Here is a 21,708-nt window from a genome sequence, read left to right as displayed (position 1 = left end):
TGTGCCTTACAGCATTAAGCATGAAATGTCCATAATCTAAGGGATCCAAAGTCCTTAAACATGTTGTTCCTACCCCTAGAGGAACAAGGCTAACAAACCACAGCAATTCACAGAAGTTCTCCACCAGAAACTGCTCAAAAACAAGTCAATTCAGGATCAATTCAGTGGCTCCACTAGCTGTTTGCGCTGAATGTCAAAGCCAACACTGGCTACCTGCGCTGAATGTCAAAGGAAACACTGGCTACCTGCGCTGAGCGAGAGTTGACATGTGGCAAGTTCATTCCACGAGGTGTCAGAACCCAGGAAGCTTCCAAAATCTTCCTCAATGACACTTGCCTCAGGGAATTCGACTGGTGATGAGTAGGAGGTTCCAAATCTCCAATTGGAAGCAAGAACCTCCAAGTGGAATCAAGAACTGACAGAGGGAGAGGACACTAGTCAGATCTCAAGCTGACTCATCCTCTCTCCAAACATCTATATATGGATCTCTCCTCCATGAGATCTGGAGGCTGGAATTTTGTTATTGCAAAGAATTGCTGTTGGTTTGAGATTGGAATCATTGGGTGCTTAATGCTTTGAAGGGGGTGAAGATAGGAATTCCATTTGCTGGGAAGGAGATGCTGGATTGGAGCCCTCTGGGTTGTATCTCTTCCTGAACCTTGTTATTCATCAATAAAGCTATCTTGGTTTCTCCTATATACTGATGTATCTTTGATGTATGATTGCATTAGTATGTTTAGTTTATTTCTAATCCTGAACTAGTTATGAATATGAATCCATGTCTTGTGTAGCGTTCTCTTCTTGTGATCTTGCAGAAACCTCTTGAAGCTGGGCGAGCGAGAAGGCAAGTAGCTGGGAACTCTCCAAGAGAAGGGAAATTGGACCGAGGGACAAACGGAAGACACCGATTAGTCCATCCATCTCTCTTCATTCTTAATTCATAAAGGAAGAATACTAGAATAACTGTCTCTGTTTGTTGCTAAGGCACTGTCACACCTTAGGTGGATAGGATCGTCCTGCATAGGCATTTTTCCCCACAACAATGCTAGGTCCTCCAAGGTCAACTCAGAAGAGCGTGGAGCGCCCGCGACAACAGTCACCTTCATTATTCTAGGCTTTTCTTCTTCTAGTAGCCTGTACATACCGTCCCATGTTGATATCCCTGCGTCTTTGTTGCAGGCTATGTCTGTGTACAGGGGTGCCATCTCCTTGGTCTTCTCCCTTGCTTCGGAGCTTTGAGCTTTGTTCTTCTTTCCCATTTCGCTTTGCGTTTCTATCTGAGTCATCTTCGTGTTTTGTCCCTGCAGGTTACGAGTGAAATGGAAATGACTGATCCAGAAAGGTGATGGGAGAGTTTTAAATGCAAGAGATAAATCAAATACGCCACCTTATGTGAAGCAAATCTCTACCAAGGCGCGCGTCTTTAATCCACTTAATAACTGACAACTAATTCATTTACTATCATTAAAAGCACATGATTTCAGGTCAGATTATAGAAAGTGGATTTTTCTTTGAATGGCATGCCCGAAGGATTCGTACTGAAGTGGTTTATGATTTGCTGACGTAACCTCGCATGTCGCGCGATCGCTAATCGCATCATCGCAAATCGCATGGATGTGGCATCGCAGCGATCGCAATATCGCAGATCGCAGGAATTTGGTATTCACGAAATCTAGCCTGACTCATTTCTGCGATATGCGATCTAGCGATCGGTGTTATCGCAGATCGGTGGATTCTTAGGTTTTCTTTATGAGCGTTACCAATTTGCGACGCGATGTCATTATTAACATGAGGATTTTGCGCACAAAAAGGGAAATGAAGGTGTTTCATATCTTTTGCAATGCGACCTTAAGGTTTGCTCTTTTATCATAGACTTAGGTTTTTAAGAGGATTTTTTCCAAGCGTATGATTGCGATTTCAAAAAGAAACTCTTGCTTTTCCTAAAAAATTAACTAAGGGTCCCCATTCATCCAGTATCATGGCTGATACTTAATTGAAAAAGGGGGGGGGGTTGCTGGCTACAACATGTCCCAATCTGAGATAATGGACCGTGGGATCCCAAAGTGTACCCACACTCGCTCAAACAAGAGGTTAGCAGTGGTCTCTGCTATGATACTCTTCTTGCAGGCCATCATGATGGCCATATAATAGAATCTGTCGATGACCACGAAAACGCAATCATTTTCATTCTTAGTAGAAGGAAGGCTTGACATACAATCCATGGAGATATATTCCCAAGGCTGACTAGGAGAAGATAGAGGAGTATACATGCCTTGCTTCTTGATGGTTGGTTTGGCAATGGCATGAGCGTTGTAGGATCTAATATACTTCCCAACATCCCGACGAAGTTTCGGCCAATAAAAATACTTCTGCAATAACCCCACTATTTTCTCTACTCCGAAATGTCCAATGACTTGACTGTAGTGCTCCTCCCAAGTCATCTTGGCATGCTCACTTGAAGGAACACATATGAGTCCTAAGTGGTATAATAATGCATCTCGAAGGTGAAAATTTGGAACTTTCTTCCCTTCTAGTAGTGTCTGGTATATGCTTCCAAATTCTGGATCACTCTTGTAAAGCTGCGGCCAACCCGATGTCTTGCGCCCACAGGAGTCAACACAATGATTAGCGCCATGACTGGTGGTCGGTTGAGGGAATCAGCGACATTATTGGTGTTGCCCTTCTTATACTTAATGTTAAAATGGAACTATTGCAGATAGGTGGATGATTTCCGATGGTGATCGTCTTGCAACTTCCCTTGTGTTTGTATGAACTATAGAGGTTGGTGGTATGTGTGGATGATGTTTCCTTCCCAAAAATGTAATGCTTCTATTGACGATAGGCCTGCAGAATGGAATACATTTCTTTATCATAAGTGGGGTAATTTCAGACTGTGTTTGAAAGTGTGTCACTGTCGTAAGCCACTGGATGCCCATGTTTAGTAAGAACTACACTAATAGCATAGTCAGAGGCATCTATATCAATCTCAAATGGTTGTTGCAAGTCTAGTAATGTGACCATTGGTGCAAAATAGAGGAGATTCTTCAACTCTGAGAACGCTCGTTGCTGGGTTTCCGACCAAAATAACTTTACTTTCGCTCCATCCTTGGTGACTTGACTTAAAGGCCAAGTGATATGAGAGAACCCTAACACGAACCTACGTTAGAAATTGGAAAGACCCAAAAAGTTGTGGAGCTCTATTAGAGTGGCTGGGGCTAGCAAATCTCGAATGACTTGTATCTTGGATGGGTCCACATGTACACCCTGCTAATCAATGAAGTACCCCAAATATTGAACCTGGGTCAGGCCAAAGGTGCATTTATCCAATTTAGCACACACCTTGTGTTGTCGAAGGGTTTAAAGGAGTTGTCGAATATGGTGGAGGTTCTCTTCCCAAATCTAGATGAACATCAAGATGTCATCTAAATACACCACCACAAATGCATTGGTGAAGGGCCGTAAGATGTCATCCATAAGTCTCATGAAGGTTGTAGGGTCGTTTTTCAATCCAAACAACATGACCAACCATTCGAAAAGGCCCTCCTTGGATTTGAAGGCAGTCTTCCACAAATTGGAGAGTTCGATAGGCACCTTATGATGACCTGACTTCAAGTCAATCTAGCTGAAATCTTTGGCCCCCTTGAACTATTCGCAAAGGTCATCAATCCGCGGGATTGGGTACCTATTTTGGACAATGATCTTTTTCAGCACTCGATAGTCAATATAGAGCCTCCAGGTCCCATCCTTCTTCTATACCAATACAATCGGGCTCCCACAGGGTGATGAGCTTGGCCTGATGTGCCCTTTCTGTAGTAGTTCATGAATCTGCCTCTTGATCTCATCATTCTCCAAAACATAGCATCGATAGATCGGTCCATTGGGCAGTGGCATGCCCGGGGTTAGATTGATGGAGTGGTTGACCTGACAGTGCAGAGGTACCCTTGTGGTTGAGGCGAAAATGTCCCTGTACTCCTCCACGACCTTGTCCATTTGTTGCTACGGTGCAGAGGATCCCTGCCTGGAAGCCACGGCCCAAACCTTCTTCTTTCCTTGGGGGTAAATCATAAGGAAAGCAAATTTCTTGGTCTAGGAAATGATCTTACTACATTTCTTTGCAGTGACCAAAGATATGGCAGTAGGTTGGGCTACCTTTAGTATCCTTTACAACTTATTAGCCAAAGGAATAATCATAGAGTGAGATCTAAACTCATATACATCATGTCACTTCCACAAGTATGGTTGTCCTAACAATACATTAGAAACTTCAAGAGGAGCAATGTCACACAGTACCTCATCTGCGAAGGGCTTGATGTTGTAGGGAAGGCAACACTCCTGGCTGACGCAAAGATATCGTCCTTGGTGAAGCCATCCGATGTTGTATGACCTTGGATGTGTTGTAGTATTTAGGCCTAGCCGCTTCACGACTTCTGCTAAAATGAGGTTCTTTTGGCTCCCATTTTCAACAATGAACTGTAGCGGAGAACCCTTCACCCAGATCTGTCATTGGAAGAGGAATTCTCTCTCCTTTGGATCTTCAAGCTCATTTTTCTGGATCTCTTTGGTGGCAACGATGGCACTGGGCTCTGCATCAATGATCTTCTTGCCTTTGTCAGTCTCCTTATTAGGTTCTGATTCAGAGTCGGAACCTGCATCTGATTCATAAGCCTTTAGCTTGGCCACTAGTGACTTCTTGGCCCGACACTCACTTGTATTGTGAGTGGATATGTTGGGAACGGGATCCCCCAGGGCAGTTTAGGGGCTAAAAGGCCATTGTTGAGTTAAATTTTGAAATAAAATGGTGAAGTCTCCACATTTTGTGGTTGTGGAACGCGAAGGTGTTATGTGTCATAAAGGGTAGTCCGCCCTTAGTTTTGTAAACTAAAGTCAGCTGTAAGAGTTCTACCCATGGTCTGCAGACCATGGGATTGTTTAAAAAGAGCTAAGCTCTAAGTAGTTTGGGAGACAGACAATGATCGATCATGTAAGAGAGTTGTAGCTCTGAAGTAAGAAGTCTAAGTCTTGGGTTGTAGCGTAGGTAGAGGCTCTGTAGCTGAGTGTGCACATGCCTAGGGTAGAAGTCTGCAGCTGAGTGCAAGGACCCCTACAGCTGTGTGCACAAGGTGGACATAGTTTGTAAACACTTAGAAGATATTAATAAAGAAATATATTCCATAATTTCTGTGTCTTTGTTCTATTGATGCATCTTGATATGTTATATATGAATTTCCTTTATTATGTTTATATGATGCACGAATGAATACACATACATTGGATAATTGACGACGATCAAGGTTATCTATTTATGCAGTGTTAACTTTAATTATTTGATAAGATAAGAAAATCACTTAGACTAATTGGGGAATATGCACGACACGCTGCCATAGTAGCGCGAAAGTACCTAACCAACCGGTTAGGGTAGTGCGAAGGTCAATCATACCCTTTCGCAAAGGCATTAAAGGATAGAATAAAGGGCTCATCTTGCAAGCCTTAGAGCAAAGTGACTTGCGCAAAGGCAGGGATAAAGGGAATCAAACGAAATCACAACCATCTCAGGGTGCGGAAACTTGGTTCCAGCATCCCCGCATACTGCTTTGGGTGAGACTTCGGTCCACGCTCCGCGGAATGACACAAAAAGGGCCAATAGTCTAGGGATTTGTTTGGCTAATTAACGCTGAACCTGGGTCAGGCCCCCTCAATCCAACAGGATCTCTTATGGAACTCACACCATTTTACAGTGTCCTTCTTCATCTTCGTGGTGTTGTTCTTTGCTTGCGGCTTCGGCAAGCTGTCTTGGGTAGCTCCGCCTTGGCTTGGTCCCTTGTTTTTTGGTTTGGGGGCAACTTTTCCTTGCTTACTATTTGCAGCTTTTGAGTCCCGCTTCCTCTATTTAAAATTCTGCTCAATCTTTACAACATACGAATACATCGTGCCAAGCGAGGAAATGTCCAAGGATTCCATCTCATCCTATATGTACTTGTGTAGATAGCCGTGGTACTTGAGCACCAAATGTCACTCAATATCCTTGATACCCAACTTAGTGCGAAGGGTATGAAAATATTTATGAACTCCGACACATCTTGGTCCCTTCCCTACCGTAGCATGGTCCACTTTATGTATTTATCTTCATATCTCCTCACAGGGTAATATTGTTCCTTGATGGCATCTCGGAAAGAATTCCAAGTGGGTGCAGATGAAAACAACGAGGGTTCACTCTCGTCCTTTTGTTCACAGTAGGTTTCCCACCATTCCTTGACATGTGGGGAGGCTTTAAGAAGTGCAAATGTAATCTTTTCTCGATTGGAAAAGTCATGAACTAAAAAATATCCTTCCAATAGATTTAACCATTTATCTACAGTGTCTGCATGTATCAGGCCTTCAAATATGGGAATATCGAAGTTAACTTGTACCTTAAAAGGAGTGGCACCTCCAGAGTGGCTGCTGGATGAAAATGCATCGTTTGTGGGTAGCCGTCAAAGGATTTGGGCAAAAATATCCCTCATCGCATCCCTCTGTCACTCGAGGGCTTCCTCAAGCAACATTTTGAAAGGATCTCTTGCCCCTTCATCTTTCTTTTCTTTCGCCACGGGAGGCTGTCAGGTCTTACGAAGCTGATGTTGCAATGGTTCAATGAGATCAAGCCCTAACTCATTATACCCTGACCTCATTGTGGACATGCAAAGAGAAAAAGAGAAAGAGCAGACCGCACTGATACCACTAATTCGATCTTAAATAGGAACTCAACAACTTAATTATATAATCATAAACATAGAGATGTAGCAGAAAAAGACTTCATTTCATTAATAAAAAAATACTAAACTATGCTTACAAACAAAATGAAAATAAGATAACTTAGGCGATGGTAGCTTATCTTTGAGAAGAGATGTGGCAACTATATTCCTCTTAACTGAGTTACAATGAGGCTCAAGGGCCTTTTTATTATTGAGCAATAAGGGAAAACCCTAAACACCTAAAACTTAGTCATATTATCTCTATTTGACGTGTATGATACCTTGTAAGAAATATATCTCAGAGGACTACAATTGTTGATGCGATTGCATGAAGAATCACCCAAGGCATTTTGCCAAAAAACGTTGTTTAGGGCCTCAAAACGGTTTCGTAATTTAAGGACCCGAAAAATTGCCAAAAATAGTAAATTGTGCTATAATTAAGGAAACAGATGATACTGACTAAGGGATCTAGGTGGAATAGGTGGGTGGCCACCAATATCCACCTAGATCATTCCTGCCCCCTTAGGAAGCAATGGTCCCCATTGCATGCAAAGCCTCCATGAGGTGAGGAAATTTCTATCGAACCTGGTCCTTGGTGAACCACTTTCCCTGGTGACGGAATTGGCCTGCTTTGAAAACTCGATATATATGTATCCTTTGTTGCCAAGTGTTATTGAACTGTGTTTCCATGATCTGATCAGGTGTGGCATGTCACATGCAGACTGAGTTGAGCTCTGTTGGTGTGAGGTTTTCTACAATGTTAGATGTGTCCAACAATGGTGGGAAGTATGGCCGAAGACAATCTACACTGGACACTAGGTGCAGACTAAGGAAAGGTGGGATGTTGATCTCGAAGGCATTATCACCGATAGCCTTGGTTATGGTGTATGGCCCATATTGGAGCGAGTGAAGCTAGTAGTGGGGTCTAGCAAGGCACTCTTTCTGCAAATGAAGCTAAACTTTGTCACCCACTTGGAACTTGTGCGGCACTCGATGTTGATCATGGCGCTACTTCTACTTAGCATTGGATCTATCCAATATATCATGGACCTATTAGTGAATGTGTTGAATGAGCTCAATGAATTTGTTAGCCCTTTCAACTTCAGACTGCACGTTAGCTGAATCTACCGAAGTGGCTACAAATGGTATGGCCACATCATTGGGGGATAATGGCTGAAATCCTAGTCCCACTTGAAAGGGTTTGTGTTTTTTTAGCTGTGGAGAGCTCTATTGTAGTTGTGTTGGACATGGTGAGACCTTATTCTCATGTGCATGGAGGCTTTGAGTTGTACATGCACAAAATGTGTACGATCATCATGTTGACAACCTCTGGTTGGCTATTAGTTTGGGGATGGAAAGTCGTGGAATTAGTGAGTTTCATATCCAGCATCGACCAGAGACTTGACCAAAATGCATTCAGGAATCTATTGTCCTAATCTGAGATAATTGATTCTGGGATCCCAAAGTGTACCCACTCTCACTGAAAGAAGAGGTTAGTAGTAGCCTCTGCTATGATACTCTTCTTGGAGGTCGTCATGATGGCCATCTTAGAGAATTTGTCGATGACCACGAAAATGCAATCATTGTCGTGCTTAGTGGAAGTAATTCTTGACATTTAATCCATGGAGATAGATTCCCAAGGCTGACTAGGAGTAGGTAGAGGAGTATACAGGCCTTGCTTCTTGATGGTTGGTTAGGAAATGGCACAAGAAATGTAGGATCTAATATACTTCCCAACATCCTGACGAAGTTTCGTCCAATAAAAATACTTCTGCAATACTGCCACTTTTTTCTCTACTCTGAAATGTGCAATGACCCGACTGTAGTGTGCCTCTCAAATCATCTTGGAATGCTCACTTGAAGGAACACATGTGTCCCAAGTGGCATAATAGTGCATCCTGAAGGTGAAAATTTCAAACTTTCTTCCCTTCTAAGAGTGTTTAGTATATGCTTCTGAATTTTGGATCGCTCTTGTAAAGCTGTGGCCACCCTGATGTCTCGTGCCCATAGGAGTCAAGCATAGCGATTAGTGCCATGACCAGTGGTCAGATGATGCAACCAATGACATTATTCGTGCCACCCTTCTTATACTTAATGTTCAAATGGAACTGTTGCAGATAGGTGGACCATTTCTGATGGTGATCGTTCTACAACTTCCCTTTTGTTTGTATGAATTGTATAGGCCATTGGTCTATTTGGATGGTTGTTTCCTTCCCCAGAATGTAATGCTTCCATTGACGACAGGTCTGCATAATGGAATACATTTCTTTGTCATAATTGGGGTACTTTTGGACTCTGTTTGAAAGTGTCTCACTGTGGTAAGCCACCGGGTGCTCATGTTGAGTAAGAACTACTCTAATAGCATAGTCAGAGACATCTGTCTCAATCTCAAATGGTTGTTGTAGGTCTGGTAATGTGAGCATTGGTGAAAAACAGAGGTGATTCTTCAACTCGAAGTACGCTCACTGTTGGGTTTCCGACCAAAATAACTTTTCCTTCGCTCTGCCCTTGGTGAGTTGACTTAAAGGCCAAGTGATATGAGAGAACGCCAACATGAACCTATAGTAGAAATTGGAAAGATCCAAAAAGATGCAAAGCTCTATTAGAGTGGTGGGGCTGGCCAATCCCAAATTACTTGTATCTTGGATGGGTCCACATGTACACTCTGCTCATCAATGACGTACCCCATATATTGAACCTGGGTCAGACCAAAGGTGCATTTCTCCAATTTAGAACACAACTTTTGTTGTCGAAGGGTTTGAAGGACCTGTTGAATATGATGGAGGTGTTCTTCCCAACTTTGGTTGAAGATCAAGATGTCATCTAAATACACCACCACGAATGCATTGGTGAAGGGCCATAATATGTCGTCCATCAGTCTCATGAAGGTTGCAAGGGCGTTTGTCAATCTGAATGGCATGACCAACCATTCAAAAAGGCCCTCCTTGGATTTGAAGGCAGTCTTCCACACATCGGAGGGTTTGATAGTCACCTCGTGATAACCTGACTTCAAGTCAATATTGATGAAATATTTGCCTCCCTTGAGCTAGTCGAAAAGGTCATCAATCCATGGGATTGGGTACCTATTCCATACACTGATCTTTTTCAGTGCTCGATAGTCAATACAAAGCCTCCAGGTCCCATCCTTCTTCTGTACCAATACAATCGGGCTCCCACAAGGTGATGACCTTGGCCTGATGTGCCATTTTTTTAGTAGTTCCTAAATCTGCCTCTTGATCTCATCATTTTTTAGAACATAACATCGATAGGTTAGTTCATTTGGTAGTGGCACGCCCGAGGTCAATTGATGGAGTGCTTGACCAGACAGTGCAGAGGTACCCCTATGTGTTATAGACATATTTGGGCACTGAAACCCCAATAACATATGTCCATAAACCAAGGGCTTCTAAGTCCCTAAAAGTGTTGTTTCATACGCTAAAGAAGCAAGGTCAGCTGATTACATCATCTCCCAGAACTTTTCCATGAAAAACCACTCAGAACTAGTCAAAGCAGGACCATATAGACTACCCAGTGCAAAGGGTGCGATGCATCTCACCCGCCACATGCAAAAAGTGCGATGCATACTGAAAATCCCTTCTGTAGGGTGAAATGAGCGAGAGCAGACAAATGGCACCAGCAGTTTGCTAGGTGGAAGCCCAGAGAATCTTCTAGAAACTGCTCATTTGACACTTGCCTCTCTGAGTTCACCCAGGGATGAGTAAGAGATCTAAAATATCCATGTGGAACTAAGAACTATCAGAGAGATGAAACTAATCAAAATCCCAGAAGTTGACTCACCCCCCTACAAATATCTATAAATGGATCCCTCATCCAAGAGATCCAAAGGTTGGAATTTGGTAATTTGCAAAGAGGTGTTGCTGGTTTCTCTTTGAAGACATTGTTGGGTGATCTTGCTTTGTGTGAGGTGAAGAGGGCTTTCAAGCTAGGAGGATGGCACTGGGTCAGGCCAAGTGGTTGTAATCCTCTCTTTTACGACTTTTACTAATAAAGCTATTTGAGTTTTCCTCCATATTCTTGTGTATCTCTGAATATTGTGTTGATATATGCATTTGTATGGTCAATATATATATGATCCTATATTGTTTACAGTGAAAGATCTCTATGCTTTGATGGTATTATGCTGCTGTGAATCTACAGGTGCTCTTTGAAGCGAGACAAGTAAGGAAGCAATGGCGAGGTTCTATCAAAGGGGAAAGGAAACAAGCAAGGAGCCAAGCGGAAGACTGAGGTTGGTACTCTCTGCTTCTTTCTCATCTCTCTCTTGTAAAGAAAAAACAAGTGACTTTAATCTGTTTGTTTCTAAGATAGCTACCCGTCTTAGTGGGACTAGTAGCTCTGAATAGACACTAGATTTCCCGATAACAAAATGGTGACTCCACTAGGGAGAGCTTAGTTTGATTCCTTGTCTCTATTTGTTTGATTCATAAACCACAGACGGAGCCTGAAGTTAAGCCAGCTAGCCTTCGAACTGCATTTTCTATGCAAGTGCAAAGTATATCAACGCTGCTTCAGTCAATCTTCGGGTATGTTTATGAACTAAAAAATTGACTTGCAAACATCCTAAGTGCCCTAGAGGTAGCTTGAGTAACCTCATTAGATCAGCCCTATACTTTGTAGTTATTGACTATCATTTGCTCGGCCTAAATCCCTAAACTAAACTGCAAACTGTGACCAAAAACCAAGTTAAAGTTCCGTTCCTTGACCATCACACCCTCTACTTTAGGAAATCTGGATGCATTGCACCTCCTATGTGCAGTAGGTGGGATGCATCCCTGTTCCCTGTGTTACAGGTGCGATGATCAGACAAGACTAGATCTACCTCCAGATTTTGGTTTTTTCTTCACTCTCTTCAGTTTTATTTAGGAGTTTTGTTGTCTGTGATTAGTAGACCACTATTGAAATCCCCTTCTTTGCATCATCCAACCTCTATTGTACAAAGGATCATGAATATTTTTATGTATTGTGTGCCATTTATAGTTCTCTTTTACAAAATAGTAGCTTAATCGAACTGTCGTCTTTTGATTTGGAAGTGTCGCAAGTGTTGTTTTCAATCAAAGAAAAGAATCCTATTGTTCTTGATAGTCGATTGTAATATTACTCTTGTATTTGATCTGAATTTATAAGTATTTCAAGTGTCGAAAGTGGTTTTCAAATTAAAATCGCAAAGTGTCGTCTTGCCTTCCTGTCGTTTTTTGAAAAGAAATCCTTAGTACTGTCGCTTTGAAAGAAGAAATAATTCAGATTTGTATTTAGCATTCTTTTTGTATTCACACATTAAGGAAGCGGAAAACAAATACATGCACGTGCATTTGCATTTAGACTGCTTGTTGATTTTGATTTAGGACGGTGCATCTAGTGTGTGCTCTCTGCTCTATGTTGAAAGGATTTCATTTCTCTTTCCTTAGTAGCTAGGATTTTCATTGCAAAAACAATATTAAACGACTGTTTATCATCTTAGATTGCATTTTAGGAATCATATATCTACATTGCGCGGTGAACCTTAAAGGAAAATTTCTTAAGAAAGATCAACTGTAAAATAAATTTAATGAACATAAAAATTCTTTGGAACCTAACACACAACATCTAGAAGTCTAGGCTAGAGACGTATTCTGGCGTCATAAAGCCTGGTAACTGTCGCTTTCATCATAGGTTGGGTGATTCCTCCTCTTTGAGACGATAAGTGCTAGTACGGACTTGTGCTCCCACGTACCATCGAGTATATATTGGGAGACCACAATAGGCTATATCCTTTATCCTTAGGAATCTGTGTTTGCCGCCCTATGGATCGCAATGCACTGAACACAACATTCAGGAAGATTGACTACCGTACCGTAAAAAGTATTCTGCAGTTTTGCGATTGGTTTGGTAATCCCTCTGTCTAGATTTCCAGAGTAGTATCTTTCATTCCTTTTCAGACTCCTTAAAGGAAAAGGTCCATCTGAGCACTTGTCACTTCAGGATCATTAAAAATCGAAGGCAACTAGAGTCATCTTTAGCTTTTTCTCGACTCTTAAAAATTGAAAAAGCAAGTTGTATCAAAGCGTCTAAAATTTATTTTAATCGGAATAACGTCATTGTTCCCTCATTGGTCTTAGGTTGAGAAAATGGCGTCCACCAACCAAGGATTTCCCCTTGGGGGAAGTCCTAGTCCTTTCTCCTCTTGGGGAGATGTTGGTGCACCTCATATGGCCACATTGTCCCTTCCAGGACTGACAATTGGCCTGCCGGTATGGCTTTTCTCGACCTCTGTCGTTCAAAGCACTGTGATCCCTGAACAATTGAATCAGTAACTAGAAGATACTAGAGTTCCCCCCCAACCTTATACTTCATTTGTCTCTCCCTCTCCTTCTTCCTCTTTGCTTGGTAAAGATAGTAAAACTAAAAACCAAGTAACTGAGAAGAAGAAGAAGGGGAAGGAGAAGAAGAAGAAGGAGCCAACAGCAAAAAGGGGCAACCATGCATCGTCTAGCGAAAATCCACACACTGCACCGTCCAAACCTAAATCTCCATGTGTCATCTGCAAAGGAGACCACTATCACCGAGATTGTCCTTGCATCCCACGGATCCTAAGGGACTGGTCTCCCCGCTTGCACAATCCGGTGTCGTCAACCTTTGACGATCATGTTGAAAGTACACCATCAACTAGTGAAAGCGAAGTCACCGGACAGAAAGGAAAATCTAAATTTCCCTGCAGACTGTGTGAAGGCGATCATGCCCTCCACCGTTGTCCCTTCCTGGACGAAGCTAAAAGAGTCTTGGATAATCGTCATGTATCACCGTAGCGACTAGGTACAAGAAACTCTTGCCGAATCCATTGCTAGTTGAAAATCCGTCTGACCCACATTTGGAGTCGGCCGAAGCATCTATCATTGAAGATAAACCCTCTGAGTCCACATCAAACCAAAGTCAACAGGTCGAGATGGTAGTCGACCCCATCTTGACTTTAGAAGATTTACCTTCAGATGATACAGTCACCGAAGAGAATGAGAACGACACCATTCAAATTCTTTTCGTAAACATAGACTCCGATGAACATGGGGGCAATCTGCCCATTCCTTTACCATAGGAAGGAAATTCGTCAGAGTTGTATCCGACCATTTATTCGGTCCCACCTCCAAGCAACCTAGTCGTTTCCTTCGATTGGAATCTACTAGGTAGACCCCATTTACCATCTAATGTACCATTTCGAATCATAGTGCAAACTTACAAAATGGTCATGGTTGGTACCATCATAGATGAAGGGGCTTCTGTGAGTATCCTTTCCTCAACTGCTTGGAAAGCACTTGGTTTGCCATCACTTTTGCCTGAGATGTGAAATCTGTCAGGCTTCGATAAAGGAACCAGTCGGCCATTAGGGATCCTTCCAAGTTTTCCTATAACTTTGAGAAGGAAAACTGTTTATCTGAATGTAATGGTAGTCCAAGGACATTTAGATTATAATCTACTCCTTGGGCGCAACTACATTTATAGCATGGGAGCCATCGTCTCCTCACTCTTTCGAGTAATGTCTTTTTCGCATGAAGGCAGAGTGGTCTAGCTCATAGACCAGCTTTCATTCCCCGGTTCACACATAGCTAAAAGTCAAATGCCATCGTTAACATGTCTTTTTTCACAAGGAATGTCTCATCAATCTCCAATCCGTCCACCTGATGAGCGCAAGTGATTTGGTGGTCAAGACCGAAACCCAGGGGGCATGCACCCTGGTCTGCTTTGGTAGGAAAACTTCAGGTATAGGGTAGGTCTCCGCAGAGGATATATGACTGGTCTGACACACCCGTCCGTTTAGGAAAATGGGATTAGACTAGAATAAGATACCTCTGTTAGAAGGTAGGCCTTTCCCAATAGAACAAAAGTTTTGTTTGCAAATTGAAGGGTAACCTGGAGAAGGTAGGCCTTTCCCGATAGAAAAAGTGTTTTGTCTGCAAATTGAGGGTAACCTAGGAAACTCTACTTCACTATACCTGGGGGCATGCAAACCTTTTTGTGTGAAAGTGAAAAATGACCATTTATTTTCTTAGTTTGTAGGTTCTTAACCCTTTAAACTCGTAGTATTGGTCGTTCCTAGCTTACATAATAAAAGGATTTGGAGCATAATTTCGAATGATGCAAGCTCCCTATAAAATGAACCTATCGATGAGACAACCTTATTATATGACTGGCACGAGTAGTTTTACGCGAAGTTCAAGCTCGCTAAAAATTAAACCTAGCAATGAGCATATGTTCCACCAGAGTTTAAGCTCATTAAAAAATGAACCCACCTTCGGTAAATAACCATTGTGAATGATTATCATCAGCTTTTGAGCCTTGGTCGTGTTCTTACCATCACCTCCACTCTGTTTTAGCCGATCATTCGCCTCCATTTGATTGTTTGCCCCTTTTGAGGAACAGCTGCGACGAGTGATCCTATTGGCCACCTTCTTTACAACTGCCGAGATTGGGAAGTTCCAAACCTTACCTGGAACCAGATGCTATCTGAAAACATCACTCATTCCTCAAAAAACGAGTCTCCTTTAAACTCTTTTCATCTGACTCATAAAATATGAAAATATTGTTGAGCAATTGGCCTCCCCAGCTCGTTAAAGTGATTGGAAGTGCTATCCCTCCTCTAGATTTTAATCTTTTTGGACCTGAGGGATTATTACACAAAAAGATCGAGTGTTTGTCTTGTTCAGCTCGTTAAAACTATCGAAAAGTCATCCCTTTCGCATTGTTTTATACTTTTTCGGACTTAAGGGATTATATTACGAAAAAGGAATATTGGAGTCTTCTTTCCGTCTCTTTTCAGACTCTCTAAAATTGAAAAGGACCGAGTTATCCTTGTCGTTAAACTCGTTAAAACAATAGTGACAAACTTGTCCATTCAGACAAGAGCGAGTTTCACTGTTGCTAGGCTCATTAAAACATAGCAACGGGTTTGCCCGAAGGGAAAATTATAGAACAAGCATATGTTATCCTCCTCAAGCTTGAAAAAAATAAAGAGGTACTGGTCAGAAATGACTGGGGAAAATTGGGAAGAAAACTTAAAGAAACTTTATTGGTAGCAGGTCGCTCTTGAACATGACACTTTCACTCCATCACTATGATTGAGTCAGATTGGGTTATTCCGTTCACCGGTCATATCACCATGGGTCCACCGTACCATCCACTTTTGGGGTTAACGCTACCAATCCATTTCAGTGTCGCCGATATGTTCAAGAGAAGTTGCTCAGAGAATTCACCTACCCATATTGTGTCTCATCCGCTACAATACCTTCATGCTTCATTATTTCATGACCACCACCCTGAACCTTGTATCATCAGATCATTTTCACCTCTACAAAATCATTTGCTCCGTTCCGTGTTGTAGATGTGGGATCCATTAATGCCCTCCTATGGCGGTTCACTTCTTGTCGACATCATCTCATTATCCAAGAAGCTGACCTAGGGACAACCTTTCCAGTACTTTGAAGCTTGCATGCCTCAATGGTAAGTTTCTCACTTCCGACCACAGGTTTACACTAATGGCCTTCGACCGAAAGATTTTGCGTGGTGTTCGACATCAACTCATGTATTCACACCACGTGAATTGTACTGTAGTACCTTGAGGGTCATCATCATTATTGGTGATTCCTCTCGCGCCTGTTAACAACTCACATCATTGGCTGGTAATCAGGCGATGTCCTTCCATGTTCGACACCAAAACATCTTTTCACATGGATCGACTTTTACTTTTGGGCAAAGATTGAACGAGTTTTTGAAGACCCCGGATCTAGTTTCATCCATCCGAGCTGCGATATATTCAGGAAAATAAAGACATCAAATGTACATCATTGCTACACAGATAATCATCCAAACTAAGGGATGATGGCTCTACCAGAATCATCAGTCTGCACACAGACGATTGTTTGTCCTATGTACATGAAAATGAATTTATCAAGCTGAGCATGGGAATGCCCGCCTCAGCTAGATCATGAAAATATTATGAAGATAATGTATTGTATTGTATCTTATTATAGGCCACCTTGCAGTGCGAAAAACCTCGGATCCTCATTATAAAGCATTTCACCCGACATCAAAAGATTTACGACCTCATGCTTTAGGGGGCAACTGTTATAGACATATTTGGCCACTTCAACCCCAATCACATATGTCCATAAACCAAGGGCTTCTAAGTCCCTAAAATTGTTGTTTCATACCCTAAAGGATCAAGGTCAGCTGATTACATCATCTCCTAGAAGTTTTCCACTCAAAACCACTCAAAACTGGTCAAAGCAGGACCATATAGACTGCCCAGTGCAAAGGGTGTGATGCATCTCACCTACCACACGCAAAAAGTGTGATGCATGTTGAAAATCCTTTCTGTAGGGTGCGATGAGTGAGAACAGACAAATGGCACAAGCATTTTGCTAGGTGGAAGCCCAGAGAATCTTCTAGAAACTGCTCATTTGACACTTGCCTCTCTGAGTTCGCCCAGGGATGAGTAAGAGATCTAAAATCTCCATGTTGAACTAAGAACTATTAGAGAGATGAAACTAATCAAAATCCCAGAAGCTGACTCACCCCCCTGCAAATATCTATAAATGGATCCCTCATCCAAGAGATCCGAAGGTTGGAATTTGGTAATTTGCAAAGAGGTGCTGTTGGTTTCTGTCTGAAGACATTGTTGGGTGATCTTGCTTTATGTGAGGTGAAGAGGGCTTTCAAGCTGGGAGGATGGCACTGGGTCAAACCAAGTGATTGTAATCCTCTCTTCTACGACTTTTACTAATAAAGCTATTTGAGTTTTCCTCCATATTCTTGTGTATCTCTGAATATTGTGTTGATATATGCATTTTTATGGTCAATATATATCTGATCCTATATTGTTTACAGTGAAAGATCTCTATGCTTTGATGGTATTATGCTACAGTGAATCTACAGGTGCTCTTTGAAGTGAGACAAGTAAGGAAGCAATGGTGATATTCTGTCAAAGGGGAAAGGAAACAAGCAAGGAGCCAAGCGGAAGACTGAGGTTGGTACTCTCTGCTTCTTTCTCATATCTCTCTCATAAAGGAAAAACAAGTGACTTTAATTTGTTTGTTTCTAAGATAGCTACCCGTCTTAGTGGGACTAGCAGCTCTGAATAGACACTAGATTTCCCGATAACACTATGGATGAGCCGAAAATGTCCCTATACTCCTCGATGACCTTTTCCATCTGTTGCTGCTGTGCAGAGAAGCCTTGCTTGGAAGCCGTAACCACAACCTTCTTCTTGCCTCGGGGGAGAATCATAAGGAAAACAAATTTCCTGGTCTGGGAAGTGATCTTACTGCATTTCTTTGCAATGATAAAAGAGATGGCGATTGGTGGGGCTACCTCTAGTATCCTCTACAAATTATTAGCCAAAGTAATAATCATAGAGCAATGTCTAGACCCATATATAGCATGTCTCTTCCACATGTATGGTTGTCCAAACAATACATCAGAAACTTCAAGAGGAACAACATCATACAATACCTCATTTGTGAAGGGCTTGATGTTGTAGGGAAGGCAACACTATTGGCTGATGTGAAGATCGCATCCTTAGTGAAGCTACCCGATGGTGTATGGCTATGGATGTGTTGTAGTCTTTAGACCCAACCGCTTCACAAATTTTGCTGAAATGAGGTTCTTTTGGCTCTCGCTGTCGATAATGAATTGCAGTGGAGAACCCTTCACCCATATCTATGAGTGGAAGAGGCGTTCCCCCTCCTCTGGATCTTCAGGCTTAATTTTCTGGATCTTTGTGGTGGCCACGGTGGCACTAGGCTCCACATGAATGATTTGCTTCACTTTGTTAGTCCCCTTATCGGGTTCTAAATCAAAGTCGAAACCTGCATTTGATTCAGAAGACTTTAGCTTGGCTGCCAGTGACTACTTCGCCCAACACTCACTTGTATTATGAGTGGACCTCTTATGTAAGTCACACCATTTTCCTGTATCCTTCTTAATATTCATGGTGTTGTTCTTTGCTTGCGGCTTCGGTAGGTTGTCCTGGGTAGCCTTGCCTTGGCTTGGTCCCTTATTTTGTGGTTTGGGGAAGCCTTTTCCTTGCTTTGGATTCATAGATACAAAATCCCACTTCTTCTGTTTAAACTTCTGCTCAATCTTTATAGCATACCGATACGCCGTGCTGAGCGAGGAAATGTCCAAGAACTTGATCTCGTCTTGTATGTACTTTTGTATATAGCCACAGTACTTGAGCACCAAATGCCGCTCATCATCCTTGATACCCTGCTTCATGTGAAGGGTATGGAAATTAATTGTGAAATCCATCTCATCTTGGTCCCTTTCCTGCAGTAGTGTGGTCCACTTTATGTATTTATCTTCATAGCTCCTGACAGGGTAATACTGTTCCTTGATGGCATCTCGAAAATAATTCCAAGTGGGTGCAGCTGGCAACAACGAGGGTTCACTCTTGTCCTTTTGTTCATAGTAGTTTTCCTTCTAGTCCTTGACATGTGGGGTGGCTTTGATAAGTGCAAACATAATATTTTCCTGATTGGAAAAGTCATGAACTAAAAAATATCCTTCCAATGAATTTAATAATTTATCTATAGTGTCTACATCCATCAGGACTTCAAATATGGGAATATCAAAGTTAACTTGTACCTTAAAAGGAGTAGCGCCTCCAGAGTGGCTGCTGGATGAAGAGGCATCGCCTATGGTTATCCATCGAAGGATCTGGTCGAAGTTATCCATCATTTCGTCCCTCTATCACTAGAGGGCTTCCTCGAGCAACATTTTGAAAGGATCTCCTACCCCTTCATCTTTATTTTCTTCCGCCATGGGAGGTCATCAGGTTTTATGAGGCTGATCTTGCAATGGTTCAACCAGATTGAGCCCTAACTCCTTATACCCTTACCTCGTTGGGAACATGCAAAGGAAAGTAGAGAAAGAGTAGACCGCTCTGATACCACTAAGCCGAACTTATATAGGAACGCAACAACTTACACATATAATCATAAACATAGAGATGTAGTAGAAAAACACTTCATTTCATTAATAGAAAAATAATGAACTATGCTTACAAACAGAATGGAAATAAGATAGGTCAGGCAATGGTAACATATCTCTGAGAAGAGATGTGGTGGCTACATGCCTCTGAACTGAGTTACAATGAGGCTCAATGGAATTTTTATTATTTAACAATAAGGGAAAACCCTAAACAACCAAAACCATAACCCGAGGAAATGTAACACCAAGATTTTATGGGCCCCGTTGGGGTTAGTTGGGAAGCTAACTTCCCGGGGTTGTAACTTGGTCATATTATCTTTGTTTGATGCGTATGATACCTTGTTGGAAATATCTCTCCGAGGACTACAATTTCTAATGTGATTTCCTTGGATCTACTGTTATTGTGAAATCTAGTGTCCACTCAGAGCTGCTAGTCCCACTAAGACTGGTAGCTATCTTAGAAACAAACAAACTAAAACTACTTTTGTTTTCCTTTATGAGAAGTAGATAAGAGGGTAATGAAGGACACCAACCTCAGTCTTTCACTTGGTTCCTTGCTCGGTTCCTCTCCCTTCTGATAGATCCTTGCCGCTTCTCCTTCATCTATCCAGCTTCAAAGAGCACCTGTGGAATCAAAGCAGCATAATACTATCGAAGAACAAAGATCTACAATCATAAACAATATAGGACCAGATATATATTGACCACACAAATGCAGATATCATCAAACATACAAGAATGTGGAGGAAAACTTGAATAGCTTTATTAATATCAAGAATAGCAAAGAGGATTACAACCAATTGTTCTGACCTAGAGTCATCCTCTAGCATGAAAGCCCTTCTTTCACCTCATGAAAAGCTTAGATCACCAAACACTATGATATTCCACTAAGAAACCAACAACACTTCCTTACAAGATACAAAATTCCAGCCTCTGGATCTCTGGGATGAGGGATCCATATATATATGATTGCAGGGGGGTGAGTCAACTTCTGGGATTTTGATTAGTGTCCTCTCTCTGATAGTTCTTGATTCCACTTGGAGATTGATGATCTCTTACTCATCCCTGGGCGAATTCAGAGAGGCAAGTGTCACAGGAGAAGTTTCTGGAAGATTCCATGATGATCCACCTTGCAAACTGTCTCTGCCATTTATCTACTCTCATCCATCGCACCTTACAGAAGGGATTTTCAATATGCATCGCACCCTTTTTCACTGAGCAGGTGGGATGCATCGCACCCTCTGCACTAGGCAGTCTGTATGGTCTAGCTTTGACCAGTTCTGAGCAGTTTTCTGTGGAGAACTTCTGGGAGATGATGTAATCAGCTGACCTTGTTCCTTTAGTGTATGAAACAACACTTTTAGGGACTTAGGAGCCATTGGTTTATGGACATGTATGATTGGGGTTGCAGTGCCCAAAAATGTCTATAACAGTTGCCCCCTAAAGCATGAGGTCGTTAATCTTTTGATGTCGGGTGAAATGCATTATCATGAGGATCCGAAGTTTTTTCGAGTTGGAAGACGACCTGTAATAAGATACAATACAATACATTATCTTCATAATATTTTTCATGATCTAGCTGAGGTGAGCATTCCCATGCTCAGCTTTATAAATTAATTTTCATGTACATGAGATAGACAACCGTCTGTGTAGCAGACTGATGATTCTGATAGAGTCATCATCATTTGATTCGGATGATCATCTGTGCAGCAACAATGTACATTTGATGTCTTTATTTTCTTGAAGATATCGCAACCTGGATGGATGAAACTAGATCCGAGGTCTTCAAACTTGTCCAGTCTTCACTCGAAGTACAAGTCGATCCTTGTGAAAGATGTTCTGGAGTCGAACATCGAAAGACATCGCCTGATTACCAGCCAATGATGTAAGTTGTTAACAGGTGTGAGAGGAATCACTGATAATGATGATGACCCTCAAGGTACTACAGTACAATTCGCGTGGTGTGAAAAGGGACTTGGTGTCGAACACCACGCAAAATATTTCA

Source organism: Pinus tabuliformis, chromosome 9, assembly GCF_031772625.1.
Source record: "Pinus tabuliformis cultivar Carrire ecotype Pingquan chromosome 9, CPIR1, whole genome shotgun sequence".
Classification (NCBI taxonomy): domain Eukaryota; kingdom Viridiplantae; phylum Streptophyta; class Pinopsida; order Pinales; family Pinaceae; genus Pinus; species Pinus tabuliformis.
This window is presented reverse-complemented; position numbering follows the sequence as displayed.